This window comes from Takifugu flavidus, chromosome 2 (assembly GCF_003711565.1).
Source record: "Takifugu flavidus isolate HTHZ2018 chromosome 2, ASM371156v2, whole genome shotgun sequence".
Classification (NCBI taxonomy): domain Eukaryota; kingdom Metazoa; phylum Chordata; class Actinopteri; order Tetraodontiformes; family Tetraodontidae; genus Takifugu; species Takifugu flavidus.
Window position 1 is genome coordinate 11,024,013 of NC_079521.1, and position 20,580 is coordinate 11,044,592.

The window sequence follows — 20,580 nt, forward strand, 5'->3', positions numbered from 1 at the left end:
TGATGAAGAGACTTGGAGCAGCAAGTCTTCATTCGGGAGTGAGCGGGGGATTGCAAGCGTGATTTCAGCGCAGAAAGAAATAGATCCCAAAAAATAAAACCTTAAATCTGCAGACACACACTTGCTCAATATGATTTCTGATCAAATAAGGGTCCCGTTTGTAACCTGTAATCACTTGAATAAGGTGCAATAACTTGTTCAATAACTAGATTTTATCGCTCCCTCCTCGTTGAATTAAAAGCAAACGCTAAACAAATTTGCAGCTCCTAAACTGATTTTACGAGGCAAAGCAAAACTCCCACCAAATCTACTTTTTCCACTGTGTGTGTAGGATGAAGAGGTCCTGCTTCACTTACACTAATTATAGACTCTCGCTTGCTGGCTTTGTTGCCATGGTGCACATAATCTGTTATCTGCAAACTAGCCTGGAAATATATTTGCTGCATACTGTATATGTGAATCAAACTTAAACAGACTACCAGACAGTAATAATTCAGAAGGTCTCATTTTCAGGACCCTTTTTCCTACAGCATAGCAGCTTGGGTTTAGTGGGGAGGTGAAGCTGAACATGAGAGAAAGCTATTTACAGGTCTGCAAGCAGAAGACAGCCGCCGACTCTGCTGCTTTAATAAACCCACCAGTTTAAGACAACGGTACATGTTTTCTTTGTCAGTCTGACAGGCTTCATGTGCTACAGCCCTAAGTTCAAGTTAACTGAACACATGAGCATGATTACACATCCTCTCCGGCTCCAGAACGTCGTTTCAGCATTATTGATAAAGGCTAATGGATCATCAACGGACTATAATGAGGATGATGCACAGTCCCCATGTCAAATATTTCATTTTAGATGAGGCGATCAACCAGATAAAAACACAACGCTCTTCTCTGCAATTGGACGAACCCCCTTGATTAACAATAAAAGCTAAAACAATTGAGGGCACATGGAGTCCCAAACCTCTCGGTTTAATATCTCCGCTGATGCGACCGGCGTCCCGTTATAAACCCTCATAAAAACAAAATCAAGATGTAACTCAATAAACATTAATTTGGCCCAAGGCATATGAAGACATCAATCTTAATGGATCCCCCCCCCCCAATCTGCTTGTGACAGCAGCTTTAGTGGAAGCCATCACCCGAGGCAAAGAGTAGCGGGAGCAGAAATGATGATTTCAGGTTATCGCATTTGCTTTCTTTTCATATTTTTGGCCATGATCTGCATAAATTGGCTACTGAAATAGGTGCTATAGGACAGAAAAAGGCAGGATAATCAGGGAATCTCTGTCGGATTGAAATTTCCTGTTTGAGAAAATTTCAGAAAAACAAGCAACACAAAAACCATTTTGGACCGCAAGTGTTTAAATGTTTATTTAAAAGGTTTTGAACACGTCCTACAATCCTGAAGCTTAGCAATTACTTTTTAAAAACTATTAAACAGTATACACAGCTGGTATTGTAGTCTGGAAATGTAGTTCCTGCTCCAAATTTCACCAATTGCTATGTTGAAAAAACAAAGAAGTTTTGTGTAAATATGCCCCCTGGGTTCAAGCTGCAAAAGCTCTTTTCTCCAGGATGGAAGTTTGCAGTCATCCGTTAGCAGATTATTGTTGACAAAGCGTCAATATCATGAGCTTCGCGTTTCTGATGTGTTTATCTCACAACCATCGCAGCTTTCAGACAGATAAATGTGTTCCCATCTCAGCTTTAACAAATGACAATGGTGAGCCCATCTGGCTCCGGACAAATGGAAGGACGGTGTAATCTCTCACTATTACACTGGACTCTATCACTCTTCCGACACATGTCTCATTCATGTCTTCTGTTATGTTCTTTCTGAACCCCAGAATACCATCCTAAATGTTTGGTTGTCCTTTTTATGCCTCAGATTACAGCTGTCCTTTAGGGTAACTGACAGCCTTTTCTCTTCAGTGAGAGTGATGTTTAGGCCACTTGTCTCTATGTTCAGTCATACTTGATGAGAAGAATATGTGCGTAGTGATATGGCCCTGCAGAGAAACTGCCAGAGGTCTGATCTAAGCATAGGGGGATGCTTGGGCCTGCCCGCCCGCCCGCTCAGGTGCCTGCAGGCTGCATGGATGGCAAATGAGAACACACAAACCGCCATTGTTGCCATCAGTCACCTTAACATGGAAAAAGATTCACTTGATGAATAAAGTTGGAAAGACTGACTGTTGTTTTTGGATGAAGTAAGTGTGTAGTAGGGCCTCGAGGTTCATGGAAAAATGATAATTATACACAGAGTATGTTGTGAATTACGACCAGGCTTGAAAATGATGATTATGTCAGTGTTGGAATCCATCCTATTTGAATGCATTTTTGCTCAACAATTTGCAGCCAGAATTCAAACCAGATCTGCAGTTCAACAGTCGAGATTGTGGTGAATCTAGAAAACATTTTAGGACCATCTAAGCTGCCGTTACATGTGTAAAGGAGAGGAGTAACCAGTCTAAGGCACTCAATTCCAAAGTCTGTTCATGCATTCAGCTAGCAGAAGTGGAAATTTGCCAGTTTTTACTGGTTCACCAAACAATTTAAGGATTTATAAAGGCTACAACTATGGAAGATGCATAACAAATTTGGTTCAAAATATTTTTAAATTTATATTTTATGCTGAAATTTAAAAAAAAACAACTGAAAATACAATATAATCTGTGGAGTTATTACAACACATTTATTTAACAACAGAATGTAGAAACTACTGATGTGCCAAGCACTGTCTATGATTATTTACACAAGCCAGATTTACAGTCTGAAAGATAACTTATTTTCAATTTTCTCTGTCAGAACTTACTTTCCTTCATCACAGTTTGTTCTATTTAGATTCTTCCTCATTTTGAAGCGTCTGAAGTTCTTTATTTTTCCACAGAGAACAGATGCAACCTACTTTAGAATTAAAGTGAAAAGGATGGGGGCCGCAAAAAGGATAAATGCCGGAAGAGTAACCAACTGCGGCACTTTGAAAGATAGAAGTGTGGAGGAAGAACACTGGCAACGGCAGAGAGACACAAGGCCATTGCTGCAATATACTAAACTTTGATCAAGTAAGAAAGGAAAGCAGCATTGCCCTCATCTCCTCCTTCCTCTGCTCCATAAGCTATCAAACCTCAACAAGCAGCTTTTCTTCTGCTACTTCTGTGTGCCATTAGAAAAAAGTGGGAAATGTGGAGGTGTACGAGCTGCTTGGCTTGATTTGGCAATCAGTTGAGATGTGCATGGCAGAAGCCACATCATGCGCTGACTGCAGTGTCATCTTGGGGAGCAACACAGAGGAGGAACAAGGAGCAAGAGAAAGATGCAAATAAAGGTTCTGTCTCTCAAAAAGAGGGCACTTCCTCTCTGATGAGGTTTTTCAGAGATGTATGAAGTAAGGGTGTGGGAGACGAGCGGGATGCTGCTTTCAACATTTAGTATTCTCTTGCTTCTTACAGCCAACACATCTGTGTCTCCGCATTGTGCAGGCCAACTGTTGAGAGGTGATGTGATGTTTAATGAACAATCTGCTGATCTTCATCAGAGCAGTAGGATGCGTTGAAACCTCTAATGTTTCCTCTCCTCCCTGCTGTCAACAACCTCAAAAGCAAGCAGCGGCCATTTTAAAAAAAATATAAAATAGATGATTCCTGACCAGCAGACAGGCTGGGGGGAAAAAAACAGCAATGATTAAGGGACCTGTTAGTAAATCATTGGCTGCTTTGGGTGGTAGAACTAAAGTACCCTGAAAGACTGGAAATGGAGGAACGGAGGAGTTTAAGGAGGAAGATTTGACAGAAACCATTTTGTTTTCTTTATGCAACTGCTAGTAATGATCTGCCTGACAGAAAATGTTAAATTGGTTAATTCATGAAACCTGTCAAAAAAACAGCAGCTGCTTCTTAAAATTGATGGCGATGCAGAAACGGCTGATTAAACTGTCGCTTTCCTTTTATTAAGCAAACTACAGCGAGTTGTGATTAGCTGCAGATTTCGGTTTAAAGATCAGGATTTAGATACGCTCGCCCTCCTTTGTGTTGTTTGCCTGCCTCAAATCATCTGTCCTATAAGGATAAGCACTCTACTGCATTTATTAGCTGAAGACCACGACACAATATATTTGAGAGGTTGAAAATAAAGGAAAGAAATAGCAAATGTAAGAGTGAAACTAGCAACTTTGAGATCTGAGGATTCCATGACATCCACACCCTACAGCCACATAAAACACTGTCAGGCACGCGAATGGCAAAAAGATCAAGTTTACAAGGCTGTAAATGGATTACAAGTTCCACCAAACATTAATGGGAAATAAGGGTAGCTCAAGGAAAACATATCCCAGCATCTTAGCAATTAAAGTGGTCGGTAAAACCCAATAAAAACAGACAGGATTAACGGCTAAAACTGGTGCTCAGGTGTTTTAAAATGGATCCCAGGATTATTTGGTTTTGATAACAAACACGTGGATTAGGTAAATGAAGCCAAGGCCCGTTTGAAAGCCTACACACTTCAGTTCTAAGCTGGGAGCAATTAGCTACTTACTGAACTTGCGGTGGGATGTACACACACACACGTACACAACAGACCAAGAAACACATGTTCTCACTCAAATATCGAATTCACGAGAGCACATATGCACTGCGCGCAAAATCTCGTTCTGCCCCCCCACACGTATACCTCATGTCTATCCCATTACAGAAGCCCCCAGGCTCAGCTTGCAGGCTGAAAAGCCCAATTTGTTTATTCCTGTGGGGATTATTGGGAGGGGGAGGGGCTGAAATGCATCTAACAGAGTGCAGGGGCCCCTCTTTCAAAGCTCCTTAATTACTGCTCCTCCTCAGCCCCCCAGCACCCTCCAGTACCTCCCGGAACTTAGCTACAATGAACTTGAGCGGAGTTAACTGCATGAACACTCTCGGGAGGTGTGCGCGCACATGTGTGTGCTTGAGAGATAAAGTGACAAAAAAGAATTTACCATCCCGAAATTCCATCCCCCGCCTCGGTCCCTTCCTCCTTCTCCTGTCACGGCATTCCAACCTCGAAGGAGGTCAATGTGAAGCAATGAACTGGGACTAAATCAACATCTCATCTCACAATCCACCAGCACATCACCTGCATATGCACCTGTTCTAAGAGCGATAAGCATTCATCCTTCTTGTAGACACACATCAGAGCATTTCAGGGAAATCTAATCCATGGGACCATGGTTAGCACGGTGGCAATTGCAACACCCAAATTAAGTCTGAACTGGAGTTACAGCAAAAACCTGCCAAATCAGCTACAAGAACATTTCAGCACCTTTATTGGAACAAATGAGGTGGCCTCTTAACTATTCTATTACCTCTCCTTTCAGCCATTACCCAAAAAACTGCACCTGAATATTCAATTTGCTATATTAGCTAAATTGCATACAAAGAACATTTAATGGACATTTCACTCTCTTTGTCCTCACCTTCCTCCTCTGACTTCACAAGGACAGAATGAAAGGAGAGATTTCACCTAAAATAAAAGTGAGAAGAAATAAAGAAAAACTCAAGAAGCAAAGGACATGATGATTAATAAGAGGCAGAAAAAGAAGAAACTAGTCTCACTTCAAAGATAGAGGCAGCCGGCAGTGCATTTATTCACACTTCATAAAGATTACTTTCTGAAAGACCTCCACTTCACCGACACCACAAATCGCCTGACCTCTGCTTCTTAAAAGGCACACCTTTGTGGAGAAATCAGTTGGGTTTGGCTTATCTGTTGCTAAAGGTATGCCTGTCCTCATCAAGTTGTTTCTTGCTCTCTGCAGCCAAAAATCTTTTCCTTCTTCCCCCCACAACCATCCTTAAATTCACTGACCACATAATCTTGTAAACTATTACTACATACAATACAGTAATCTGGTGTTTCTTTTCCCCAATCTACTGTCTAGGAGAAACGCCTGGACTTTTTCTAAAGCGGTTTTGGTTTTGGTCAAACTTGTTATGCATGTGGTGTCCCATTGTTCTGGGACCTCTCCTCCAAAGTAGAGGACAGGCTTATTTGCCTTCTACATTTCAAGAGAATCAACTGCTAAGGCATAACTCCTCTCCCACCAGGGCTGCAATAAATCTAGGCCGATTTAGACTGTAGAGACAGCTTTTTGGACATCTGATGGTTTCAAGATCTGGCAAGGATTTAACTAACATGGGAGTGTCACAACTTAAATACACAACGCATCATTACTCACTGATAAGCGTCTTGGTTAAAAAAGTAACAAAATGAGATGATTATGTCTGACATGTAAAAGTGATTGCCAAAATCATGAAAGCAATAGATTATGTGAAAATGCACTACTACTTTGTACAACTCAAAATCCTTTGAAATTTACAATATAGCCCAAAAGTCAACAATTTTATGAATTTGCATGAAAACCTGCTAATATTTGCTCTTTCAAACATAGGCTGCATGTAGAGTGCTATGCAAATTTGGGCGACTTTATAGGAGCAGCTTTGTGATCGATAGGCCTGCAGAGCAGCAGGCCCCTCTGTGGACGCAAGAGCGGAGGGACTTTAACTCTGATCTTATTTATGAGCACACAAAGGGCAGCACAAGGGTCCTTTTCGGTGAGGCCTGTTCAAACAGAAGGCTGATGTGGACGCGTCTTTGAGGGGGCCGGGCTGCATTGACTCTTGGGAAGAGAGAGGCTGACAGGTCAGCATTAAAGCCCTAAAAAATGGGGCTGGGATCAGGGGGTACCGAGGGAGGGGAGAGTGACAGAGCCCCAGCCTTTTCCCTCGGCTCCCCAGAGATAAGCTCAGACAATGCATCTGCACCATGGAGCTGAGGAGAACAGCAAGTACTGGGTGAACTGGAGTTAAGTGAAGGTGGGTGAGGGCTTTCACCTTGCCTCAGCTGTCAAACGCACATGTATGTGTCATAATTCTCAGCTCTGCACCTATGGTAGAGAAAAGAGCTAAATCAAGCTGCAAGACAGGCTGTTTTTCTCAGGACTGATTTGGGGGGTGAAGGGCAAAGGATCAAAAGCCTCAAGGGAGGAAGACAACAGTTTCATCCAGCTGGACGCTTCCCTCCTGTCACCTCAGTGAGAGGGTGCTGACCAGGGAACCATTTTGATGGGGGGCGGTGAGTATCCTAAATCTCAAACCAGCAGGATACCATGTTGTGCAGCATGAGTGTGTTTATGTAGGAGGGGGTGGGCTTAAGTCAGATGTGACACTGTGTGAGCCAAAGCACAGATCTGTCACGGCTGTCTTTGTTGCTAAGGAAAAAGGTGATCCAATAAGGAAAAAAGGAAAGGATCTAAAAGAGAAAGTAAGGGACACTGTAGATAATCGATTAACAGATGATGCACTTTTTTCATCTGTTTGCAAACCCACGCTCTGATATTTTTATGCACACAATAGAAACATGCATAAAACATAACACATAACACTCCACAGTCTGTCCCTACAAAGCAGCACAAAAAAATGCCCAGTCATCCAATTTATGGCCCCCTCAACCCAAATGTGACCCTCTCACCCCAAGTGCACTGACCTGGAAGTTACATCCATTCGGGGCAGCCATTTCCTGACTCTATAAAGGAGGCGACGGAACTGAAAGACACTAAAAACAAAAATGGAGGGGCAGAATCATTAACTACCAGAACAATGGCCACAACTGTGTTCAAGTCCGGCCTAGCACGTTGGAGAGGTCAACCTCTATAGAAAGCCAGCTGTAAACAGCTGAGGAAAAAAAGAACACTGGCCTCTGACAGGAACACTGGCCAAACAGCTGGCCATGTTCACAAACAACAAATGAAAAGAACACCAGTGCAAGGATTTGCTGGAATAAAAGGAGACCAGGACCAGAGACAGTGAAAGGAGACACTTGGGACAACTGCACAAGACCATTTGGCAATTCTTGTCTTGAAAAAGGGCTGGAACTTCAGAATCACCTGGAAAACAATATACAGTATATTCAAGGTTACATCAAGGACAAACAGCCAGAATTAGGACGGAGTATGGCAAATGTCTGGTTTTTACTCTTTCAGAAGCCAACTGAAAACTGCAAATACGGCAGAAACATTTAAAGATTTTATTAAGAACTCTTTCAAATGTCCCTGCAAGACTTGGACACAAAGGGCCGGTGTTGCACAGCCGTTTAGATAAGCCTTTGGCAAAGTCGACTGTGAAGCAGAGACGGGAGGGTGTGATGGATACCATGTTTAGATCCAGTTTGTACTTTTTGGTGACGCAAACTTGGTTATAATATGCAAATTTTAAAGCCGATTGTGTAAACGCTCATCCAAATCCTATACCACACAGTGGAGTAAATTGTATGCTAAATGAAAAACTGTCCCTATCAGCTTGGGTTGGGACAGTGGTCACCGGTTCAGAACCCTCTCCTGAGGCAAACACACCAGGAAGCAGATGCACATTGACATATAGACCCGAAATAAGGACGAGTACGGTATATTTAGCATCTGATTCTTTCATGTTCTCTCCCCTCTGCCGCCTTCTGCCTCATGCGCACCCAGCTTTTCGTTTCTTTCTGTCTTTCACACATTAAAGCAGCTTTGGAATCAAGCTGCCCGTAGAAGAGTTTTAAAAATTAACATTGCATATTTGTCAAGGCTTTCAAACATAGAGATTTTTTTTTTGAAGGTGTGTTTAATGTTGGAAAAATCTGCAGCTGCTCTACAAAAGTCATGGGAAGAGTAAAATAATTTTATTCTGTTTTAGAAATGACTTTGTGTGATAATCTGAACAAATTATGGCAGTTCATAAGCATGTGTGTTTGTCTTAAAGCAGCATCAGTTGAGTTTGGAGTGGATGGGTTGTCCCACGGAGTAAATAGTGGCTCTGTTGTGGAGCAGTGAACCCAGACCCGTCAGAGTGATCAGGAACACGAGGTCAGCACTTGATGTTCTCTTCACGTTGTCTGGTTTATGTCACAAATCTCTTCTAGTCATGTGACAGCTTTTAGACTCGACATTCATTGAAAGAGTATAATTGCATGAAATGCTAATGCATGACATAAATGACATCATGTGATCTAACACCAAGAAATGCACTTTAAAGGTGAATATGAGTTGTGTAATGAAACAACTACACAATGCAACTTTTCTTGTCTGCCATATGTAGAAATCTCAGGCTAATTTACATTAACTATTAAAAATCACAAGTGTCTTTTATCTATTACACAAAGGAGGTTATAGAAGCCATTAGCTGGACAAACTACCAGCTGTGGGTTCAATTATCTGTCATTTAAGAATGCAGTTTAATTAATAGCTTTGCTCCTGCTGAGCCACAACAATATACTTTTGTTCATACGCAAGCTTGAGAAAGTTATTAAAAAGATGACAAAAACAGCATGTTGAGCGATGATGTAATGGGGTTTCTGCTTGGTAAATCACATCTGTTGTTCACCTCCAAGAAAAATGTATTAATCAATGTCTTCATACTCCTAACAACTATATGATGAGCTTCTTCTGTGTTGCCTTGGTGATCAGCTGGTCACTCTGAGTACTGAGTAGGTATGCATTTGATGGAAGGGCACTAGAGCTTCTACTAGCAACCTTGGGGTAAAAAGTCCAATTGTGAATTGTGAGGTTAACGGCCAAATGGGTAATTATGCCCCAAGTCCCCTGCAGGTTTTAGAGTAAAATTAGCAAATGTCAAATCAATTGTCAAGAGGGTTTGCTACAGGATTTCAAAATCTGTCAAAAGCCATTAGCTGGATTATTGAGCTAGCTATATAGCAGCTTATCACAGAAAGAAACAATTTTTTGGTTATTTTTCCTTTCTTGTTATATAAAAATGATCACACACAAATCTGATTTAGTTTTAAGAAATTGAAAGAAAAGCTAGGTTCAATGGGAGAAAACATGCCAGTGTAATACTTAACATGAAAAGATGCTTGTCTACCTAAGCCTCCACTGGGACAGCATGTTGCAAAAGGTACCAGACTCAGCTGTTAGAGCAGAATGTTGGGGTTTAATGTGTGTATGTCACACAAACAACAGGGCTATCCAAGTGGCTCCTGGTAAGAGTGTGCATTGCTGTGGCATATGTCCAGGCGTACAAATCTGAGAAGAGAACTCTCGGCGCCAGACACCAGCTGAGTCTCTTTATTTCAGCCTGCTGCTGGAGTAGCTGGACAACTTGGCTGTGTAATGGCACCTGTCTAACGTCCACGCCATACACACGCCATGTAAAAAAAAAAATCATACTACTTTAACAAATGTTTGTATAGCAGTAGAGAAGAAACAGCTGGAGCTGCATATACGCTACCAGTGCATGTTCAAGTTTCAGAGGGAGATACCTTTGATGGCCATAAAGCTGGGTCAATAAACTTCACAGACTGTTATAACATTGTCATTAAGTGGGGAGGCAGAAGGATGAGTAGTCAGAGAAATGCTTTTTAGAATGTATCCAAGAGTTCCATAACTGGATCAACATGGCCATATGTTGTGGAGGACAGTTAAACTCATTCATCAGAATGTTTCAGATCTCCCTACATTTAGTTGCATCTCAGATCTGAGCAGATTTTCAATATAGTTGGAAGAAAACAATTTAATGACTTTTACTTCACTGATGGGAGTTTTTCAAATGCCCAAATGCATTACTGGACCTTCTAAGGCTGCATTTAGCCCTGGCTCCAATTAAACGGTGCCCCAGATTCCCTCTCCCTTGCAGGCTAACACCTGGACATAGTCTGTGGGCAGCACGAGTCTCCTCTACAACCACCTTTTCAGAGAAATGGGTGCAACCAGACACATTATAAAAAGTTTTTGCTTCATTTTCCAAAATGGACCAAATTTTGTGTGGCAGGAAAATTATCCCTAGGTTTTCTTTGCTCCTGTAATCACTGGTTTAAAATAAACACACGGCAGTATTATATCCCACATTCAGCATCATTGTGCACTGTGGCAACATTAGATAACAGGAACTTTAGAAAAATAGACAAAGGCATTCGTGGACCAAAGTCAATTTTTGCAAGATTAAACTACTATGCCATTGATATGTAATAGCACAAAGGTCCTGGGTTCAAATCCTGGCTTTGGGCATTTCTGTCCGAAAATGCAGAATCTCCAGTTGCTCAGTTTCTCTCACAACCAGTTTCTAGTCAGTCTGACTATGGCGCAGGCTCAAAACCTTCCCTTAGTGCCGCACAATCATCGCTGTAAGCTTTTGGATTAATAATGCTGAGGTCAACATATTGCAAGCCCTCTAAACGTAGGCAAATTTAAAATGAGGACAAAATGAGACAATAATATTTGCTCAGCATAGTCTCTAGACAACCAGTGCCACAACCATAACTAGGTGCTTCTCAGAATAGAAGCCCCATAGAGCAACCACCTAGCAACAAAGTGGAAAATCATGCTGACCCAATTAGTGGGGACTCTCAACAGAATTGTTGCAGTCCATTCAGACCAATGCAATCCAGACAGATGGTTCCCCCTGCCTTTTCATTCTGTGAGGTATTGTTATGATTAGAATTTCCTACTTTTGCGCCAAAAAAAGAGACTACCGAGACTGGAGACGAGAGTACCAGGATGAAATCTCTGTAACACATTAAAATATTTGTGTAATATTAGCTTCCAGTTCAAATTTGATTTGTGTGAGGACTTTATTTACTGAAACAAAAGACTTCTGTAATGTTGTTTAGCGGTCAGACATGGAAAGGACATGAACTTCTTTCACAACACGTACGTCCTTCATCCTGAACGCAGAATTAAATATGATGGCAGAAATCCGAGGGTTTTGTCAACAAAAACCTATTTAACCCAGGGTTAACTTCATTGCAACCCCGAACATGCAGCCATACAGAAAGATCAACGCATCTCTGAGATGTTCAAAAGAGCCTCAATCTTGAAGCCATTTCTCGTGTTTACAGCTGTAACAGTCTGCTGTAGCAATTACGGACCTACATGAGATGCTGGCATCCAAATCTAATGTAACTCAAACATCTGAACACATCTTTAGAAAGAACTCACTGAGGAGTGCAGCTTTTGTTTGTAACACAGTTTCAGAGCAGCAAGCCCAATGTGAATATTTGAGAGAGGAATCATAAATTTCACACTATGTGCAGTACAAAAAAAAAAGACTATGGTTGAGAACACTTGGTTGAGAACAAAATACTTTGAAGCTTTTCTTTTTACTTCCTTCTTTGTCTAGAAATTAGCATCAAAGGTTGTCCTGCTTATTATAAACATGAAACACTGGCGGTTTATTTTATAGCATCACTGTGGGGTCAGACATGGGCTCTTATCAGGCACTGCTGAGCTCTCTTCTATTCTGAAGAAGCTGTTATGAAATGCAGAGTAGGAGTTGTAGTATTATACATAGCTGTCTGTTTCGGCCAACTCTTTAATCATTCACTGTAATTGCCGGGATGGACTTTGAACCACAGACATTTTTGTCTCTGCTTTTCATCCATGGCTAAACAACTACGGAGCAAAGCAGCCGGGGCCCGGGCACTGGCCTTGCACGGCTCCTCTCCTGGCCCCGCAGCCAGCCGAGCATGGAGGCGCAATGTGGAGGGGGGCACAAACCAAGAAGGGGTATGGGCTTAGGGTAGAACACAGGCAACGAATGGAGGAGTGGAGTGGCTAAGAAAGAGTGATAGAAGGTAGTGTACAGGCAGAGAACAGAGAGGACATAGTGGTGCATAATGGCAGACTAAGGGGATTTGGGAGCCTAAACAGGACTCTTCCCCAATCACCAAGACCTTTCATGTAAGCAACACTGTGACAGAAGCGCAGTTCCAAAGCTTCCTTTTTGAAGACTCTGAAGTGAGCTGAGATTTTTAACTGCTTTTGCTAGTCTGACTCTAATGATAAGTCTAAGTTATAGAAAAATGAGTTTTGGAGGTGGAGGCACAGGAGCAAAAGAGGAGAAGAGGTAAAAAGGGGTGCTTGATTTAAGAGGCCATTGTTTTAACAAGTACATTCTGCCTCCCCCTCCTTTCTCCTCATGGCCTCCCCTTCAGATGCCCACACTCCACAGAGTCAAAAGGCGGCGTTTAGCCTCTGTGTGCAGAGAGAGGCTGGGCTTGTTTTGACACTTTGTCCTCCTTGGCGTCTCTGAAAAGACTCTGCTTCTATGGCCCACTCAAGTTCATTAGGGAGAGCAGCTCTTTCAGCCGCTTCCCCATTCCTGCTCCAGTCTTCAGTGGGGCCTCCAAAGCCCTTTACTCTTTGTTTAATAAAGACCCTCACCACCTCAACAACCACCACCTCTACGTCCTTCATCATGAGCCCAGCTGAGTTAGCATTTGTAGGTTAAGGGTCCGTTGAAAGAAAGCAATAAAGATGAAAGAGTGAGAGGAAAGAAGAGTAAGCATGAGGGCACACAAAGAGAAATTGCTGTGGGAGAGTTTTCTCTGCTCCAAGGCAAACGGGCACTCCTGGGTCAAGCGCTGCATATTTTGATTGTCTGCTTGTGGAGATTCGAGTTTCCGCTCAGACAATTTCAGGTGACATCACTGTCCATCACAGCATACAAAAGTGAGGGATGTCACTCTAGAAGGGCGACGGCACTCTGACATCATCCAAACCCAAAGGAAGTCTCGTCAGCGTGTGCGAGAACTGTACGAATGTACATGGGCATAACTGGAAGAAGGCGAATATAAATGCTGGCAGCAGAAGGGTTAGATACATATCATATGGTATGTTCCAAATTGATTTAAATGCCAGTCTGTGCTGTAATTATGAACATGGGAGTACTGGCAGAGTGAGTTATGTTGTGCATCATTCACTTTTATGCATCAGTTCCTGATTATACTTCATGGTGATCATTGCATTCTAAATGATTTCACAGACATGAGTGAGACTAATGGTGAGAACACGTGCCATCTGTTTTTAAAGAAGGCATCAGTAAATCTGCGTTTAAAGGGTTTATATTCTCAATACTATTATTATACAACATATACATCTTGCTCTTTTCTTGTGGCAGCTCTTATTTCTTTTGTCTTTATAATGTGCAATTTTGCCAGTTTCTGTGTTGTTACGGGTCTGTTTAATGCCTTTCAACCAATTCTAAACAGTTTTTGAGGATTTATATAATGCGTTTGTAAAATCCATAGGTGTGGCTGCCTGTCTCTTACACTTATAAGGATGTCATATACATAACAGGTGGTATACTGCTGTTGTGGACATTCAATGAGGTGTGGTTGGGAAATGTGACACTGCCACGGCATATACTCGTACAGTACGCACGGTGATGAAGGAGTTCCTAAAGTTCCTTCAGCTGTTTGTACTGAGTTGAGTGACATATCAGTGTCAGTTGGTGTGTCAGCAGCAACCAGCCATAAAATCAGAATGGAGCTATTGCCCATTACAGAGCATGTCGGTGGCATTAAACGGATTGGTATTTTTTTTAAAAGATGCCGATCACCACAAAATGGAGGAGAAGCTTCTGAGCTATGACCTCTTTTTAAAACCATGAATATATTCCATACAAATCTACTGGATTTGCTATATGGCTTCCTGTACGTACACATCAAAGTGTGCTAATCCAAGTGTGTGGAGGGCCTCAGTCATATCATATCACAATCTAATCTGCAGCTGGAGATGGATGATGTGAGAATTTGCGTGCATTTTGAAACAATCAGAACATGCCGTTGCATGTATGTCTGCCGCACACACACTGAGGGAGGTGGGGAGCCCTCATTCATGCATCCTTCTTGAAGTGATCTGAGAGACAGCTGCAGGACCCCACTGATGTACAGAGGGAGGCAAGGGTGGCAAAGGACAGAGGACATAGGCAATTTCAAATGCTTACAAAGGAAGCGATAATGTCAGGTTAAAGCAAATCATGCCCATTTCAGAAGACAGAAGCAAAACTGTCAAAAATGCTTAATGCCTATTACAAACTATAAACACTACTTACCTATACAAAGGTATAAAGGGTCCATCACAGCGGGTTAAAAATAATCACGAAACAGATGTTGTATGTGACAGACAGGATGCAAACTCCAGACTTCTGGATGAAAGCGTGTAGGTGCCTCTACTGAGCCCCGACCTTCAGATCATCAATAACTGAAGAGCTGGGGATAACAGCCAGGGTCTGAAAGGCTTCTGGCTTTTTATGCACCCCGTTGCAGTGATTCTCTAACTGAAGAAGACAGAGGAAGTAAATGACAGCATAAGAAACTGTGCCAGTTTGTATGAGAGTGCCAAGGATGGATGCTGAAATAATGTCACAATTCAGAGATCAATCAGAAGAAAAAGGTTGAGGCTACGATTGTATGAAAGGACAGGCTGCTGGGGGGCTATTGTAGAAATCCTATACACATGCACACACAGTTTATGGCCCAAACATAGTAACAGAGAGAAAGGCCGACTGTCTTCGTCACTGTGGTTATTTATAACCTATAGGCAGCTGGGTAGTGTGGATTTAACAAGCATTACTCAAACACACAAGTATTGGACACTTGTTGGGGACTATTTTCAGCTAGAGATTAACATACATTTTGTTCCCAGCTGAGAGTATAGTTAGAGATGTTTGTGGCACTGTATGTCAGCTTGTACCATGTTTTTAATCAAGTTCAGCAGCTGTAAAACTATCATCACATAACAAAGGAGGAATGATGATTGTTTCTGAAGTGGTTATTCCATGTCAAGATTTACTGGATGCCTTGATGTCTAAAGGAGACAGGCAAACAACTGTGGCCCAGCGTTAAAAGTCATTTATAAACCATATGTTTCCATGTGTGACACACTCTTTAGTATGAATTAGACACGCTAAGGATAACGGCTGCACTGATACCTAGTTTCCACATAGCTAGGAGAGAAATCGTAGACAAATGTTTTCTCTCTGTCTACAAAAGGATCCCACCATGTCTTCTTATCAAGCCAGTTTCCAAAAAACAAGTGGCTCATTTTTAATGCATGACTGGATCCACAGGGAGGATACCAAATCCATGGAAATCAGTACCCTTTCATAAGGAAGGCTTCTGCTGTTCAGAATGTCATTAGCAGACACCCTAAAACAGCCCCGCCCTAAGTTATTTACAGCGAGAAAGATGTGAAGCTTCTGAATTAAGTTACTATGGATCTGTATGAGCACGTGTCCTTCAAAATGTCTTCTGTGCACCCCCCTTCCTGATTGTGCTCAGACTGTGAGTCTCCAGCTCTGCTTATCTTTCTGTCCTCCAAAGCAGACCCCCGCTGAGACACAGAACCAGAGTTCATTACAGCCAGCAATAATATGTAACCCCCGAGGAGCTTTGAATCTTACCTTATGCCCTGAAAGGCACCAGTGGCTATGATACAAAACCCCCATGTTGGTGGGTATGGTAACAATAGAACAGTGAACGTATCATGGTGCATTTGCTGTCCTGGTGACGTCAATGGGCAAACATCTATCCTGTGGGCACAACTCTGGTGTTATATGACCCTTGGTATATAGCTAAACTATCCCAAAAGTCATGGAAAAGCCTTATAAACACTTTTTTCCCCTCTGTAATTCATAACTCTATATGGTCAATTTGAACAAAATAGTAATTGCAAACAATTATAATGGGGAAAAATGAATAAGGAATGATGATAAATCATTAAAAAGTAATTGAACTGAATACGAATCAAGAAACAATAAAACTGCCAGTGGCGACTACTATTGTCTGACTTCTTTGTTTCTTTACTGATGTGTTCTCAAAGCAGATATCTTTGACATATACTAGCCTTGTCAACATAATTGAAATGCACCCCCGGGCCATGGCATCATGTTCTGAAATCAGACACGACCCCAAAGACGAAAGCCCACCCGGGGGTGTCTTACGGAGGAGGCTGGCCTTGTAGGAAAAAATCCAGGTGATTTATTGGCAAGTTGAAGGAACCTGAGGAGAGGAGCTGTGGGGGGGAGGGTGTTTGAGGTCTGACGTTTCTCCATATAGGAATGTCACGGGGAGGGGGGTGTTGTATCAAAGTAATCATAGGTTCACTCTACTGCTACCTTGGAGGTGCAATTCGAACCCCTCTGCAGAGAGGCACAATGCACAGTGGGGCTATCAGGTAGCCCACTTGGCATTCCCCATGGTGAAAACAAAATCTTTACAGACACCAACCTAACCAGCTAGACCAGAGGAGGGCACACCACACATCCAGGCAGCGGCTATAGCCTCAAACTGATGTACACAAGGACAGCTATGAAGACAAGAGGCATGAAAACAGGTGAGGGTCGATAAGAGGATCCAAGCATGACGACAGCTACGTTCCCCTGCCTGGAGGGAGCGCATGACTGACATCAAATCCATACACGTCCCGTTCGTGTCAAACTCGACCACACGCAAACTCTTGCAAACTAGTGGATGCGCGAAATCAGAGGTCAGAAAAACTAATAAATAATAGCAACACTGGTAAAAGTTGTCGGTCCACCTAGCTACCGAGAGAAAAATGCTGATTAGCCTAAAAAAAACTCTTGAAGAAGAAAAGACAAGGTTAAAAATACATTTTTAGAGCCAAATTCATCCTTTGTCTGTTGAGGAAAACTTCATCAACCAATCTTACCATAGAGCAAAGCATTCAGCAAGACCAACATTCCACCATTAACACCAACATAATTTGTCAAAGTACAACAAAGGCGATATCCGGGGCATTTTTCAGGACAAAGTTATAAATTAACTTTTTAAATTATGCTTGCTGTTGGTAGGTACACATGAGCAATCACACCTTCAGGTTCTTGGAGATAACTGCAAGTGAGAGTATGTTCGATTGTGTGTTAGGTTAGGAGAGGAGGGGAAATGTCTGGGGACTAATCAATCTGAGAAGGGGATACAGGCGGCAGGGAAGGGCACACAAGCTGCCAGCAACTCTAGCACAAAGCAAGGCAGCGTGGTGGAAAAACAAGGCCAAACTCACTCCCCTCCTCACATGGATTTTACCAAATGTTTGAGAAATCATATTTCTGCCACGGCAAACGGCTTCAACAACACAACCTGACCAACCATTGATGCAGCTGAAATTTGACAATTAAATCAAGGACAATTTTAGATTATCAGCACACAATTAGAAAAAATGTGAAAATTTTCCACAAATTCCAAGAAAGGAATGTACCTCAAATACATCCACCAATAAATCCATCATAATTGCAGAAAATGTATTTATATCCAAGTCCTAACAATTTATATTCGTTTGAAGTGGTAATGAACATGCATCCTTCTACGTCTTAGCCTTTATTACTTTCATGTCATATGACTACATCCATGTTTTTATGTGAACAAAACCTAACTTATAACTGACTACCAAGAGCAGTTAATTATCTTTTATCAATATCCACTGGAAAAATTCCTTGAGGTGTACTGTAAAAGCCATATTTTTGATCTACAGTTAGACATGAGCTGCATGAAAATACAACCTTGGGCTCCTTGATGCTATTGTGAACATTCATTTCTTCTGATGTCAATCACAGCCTACTTCTTTCCCTTTTTAAAAAAAACTATCATCATATTCAATCTTTTCTGTGTTTGGCTGCAGCACTAAAGCCAACCAATCCTCCTTCAATAAGCACTTGTTTTGGATAGTTGCCCAGCTGTCGGATTCATACAGCAGCATCGTCATAGTTTAGTCTTGCAGGAGATGGCGCATAATGCATGATGAAAATTGCATCCTGTCCCCACTGGATGATGGATTTATCTGTCAGTACACTTTACTGTAAGCGAGCCACAGTCTGCTGTAATGAGCAGCGATCCCGAAAGTGGAAGAGCACCAGAGACGCTAAGCTAACCTCCAAGCCCAATCAATAGTTGATTAGTTAATGAAGAGTGTCTAGTAGTGGCTATCGCATGGGTGGGGAGAGGGGGGCCACCGTGTCCCAGACGGCATCATTAAATCGTATAACATACGCCCCAGTATGCCATTAGTCCAACTCTCCCCATTACTGAAGCCAGCAGACTTGGCCGAGAAAACATTTCCACTTTATGCATGCACACAAGCAAACAAAAGCAGAGTGATAAATGGTAGCCTTGGGTCATCAGTCGCGTCTGCCGGGCAGCCTTTACAACGCCATTTACTGTACACAACATTCAAGAGTTTTTATCCTTCCACAATTTCATAATGGACCGCTTCCAATATAAGTTTAGGAAATTAATGTCTAATAATCCACATCAGGATAAGAACGATTGATTGTTTTGTGTGCAAGACTTAATTTAGAGAATTGTCATATATTATAGCATATTATTGTAAGCATATTTATCTCAGAGTTTCCAACCACCGGATTGCTGAGGCATTAGAACATGTACAATTCTAAATGCAATTGAACATAAATTCAAGTGTGAAATCGAACACCAGAATCAGGTGATGATTACACATTAAGCATTTCCATCAACTTTAAAAGGTTTTTTTTTTACTGACATGAAACGAAGAACATTAAGAGCTGCATCATCACAAAGGGCCCAAACCTTCAAATGGAACAGCATCAGTTGAAAATGTCAAGAGCAGCAGCTATTATTTACAGGCAGCGTTCAAAGGCGCGATGAAGGCCCACTGCCTTAGCTGCTTTATGACAGGCCAGCTTCATAATCAAAAATCCACAGCCCCCCTGCCTGAGATAAAGAGATGAGGCCACGGAAACACTGATGACTACATCTGAAAGGATGGAACAGGATGTGGATCAACGAAGGGGGCTTTTGTTCTCAATTGGATATCGAATTTTATCAGGCTGACATTTTAGACGTGGTCTCCAGGTGACAGTCTCCTGATGACATTTAGGCGTTCTTACAATTACCACAACCTTTGGAGGTCCAATTTAAATTTCCTTCCACCATCCCTCAAGATAAATCTTTTCATATCATCTCAGAAGTCTTAGCCCCCGTGTGTATGACCGAGCATGTGTATCTGTGTTTAGAAATAGCCTTTAAAGGGTCCTTGCATTCCAGCGGCTGTTCTAACATGTTGTAAATACAAGGTGTTAGAGAAAACATAGGAAGGGGGTGGGGGAGACCACTCAGACCAGTGTTGTTGGGGTCGGGAGGACTGGGGGACAGGATGTAGGCTATGGCAGATAAACAACACAGTTCACCTGCAATCACAGTAAACAGAAACATTTTTGTCTTACATCTCACCAACGCTGCTGTTGTGATTCATTGCATGGTACTTTTTGTTAGCGTGCGACCTTTGAAAGACCACAGAATTCGTCACATATGCTTGTCTCCGTCTTTCATGTCTGGGTATTTAAGACTAACTACAATAAAACAACAGCCTTGCTGACCCGTGTGTTGTTATATTTGCAGCCCATCCACGGTGCTGTCTGAAGAGGTATGCACACAGGCCAGGTATGCACACAATATAAAGCATCATCAAATTCAGCATAACGTGAGTCTAACTTAAAGTATCCGAAAGGGTCAACGAATTAAAATGTTCCCTGCAAAAGGTAAAGCAAAGTCAAGATTCGAGACCTCGTGAATGGAGTGAACGAATCAATTAAAACTCAACACTTTGGAACTTTAAATGAATACATTTTTCAATGCATAGACAAGAGCGTTGTCAAACAGTTTCTATTCAAGCAACCTTAGTCCAACTTTCTAATAAAAGAAACTCGACTGCAAGCTTTGCATGATCGAGATGCCCGAACAAACCTGACCAGGACAGATAAGCAGGCAACTTCAGAAATATGATTAAAAAAA

General features: G+C 42.0%; 1 protein-coding gene across 4 annotated transcripts in view; it reads right to left on the reverse strand.

Moving 5' to 3' along the window:
* Positions 1-20,580, reverse strand: part of lrp4 (low density lipoprotein receptor-related protein 4) — a 68,040-nt gene that overhangs the window by 47,045 nt on the left and 415 nt on the right. The window lies entirely within an intron of this gene.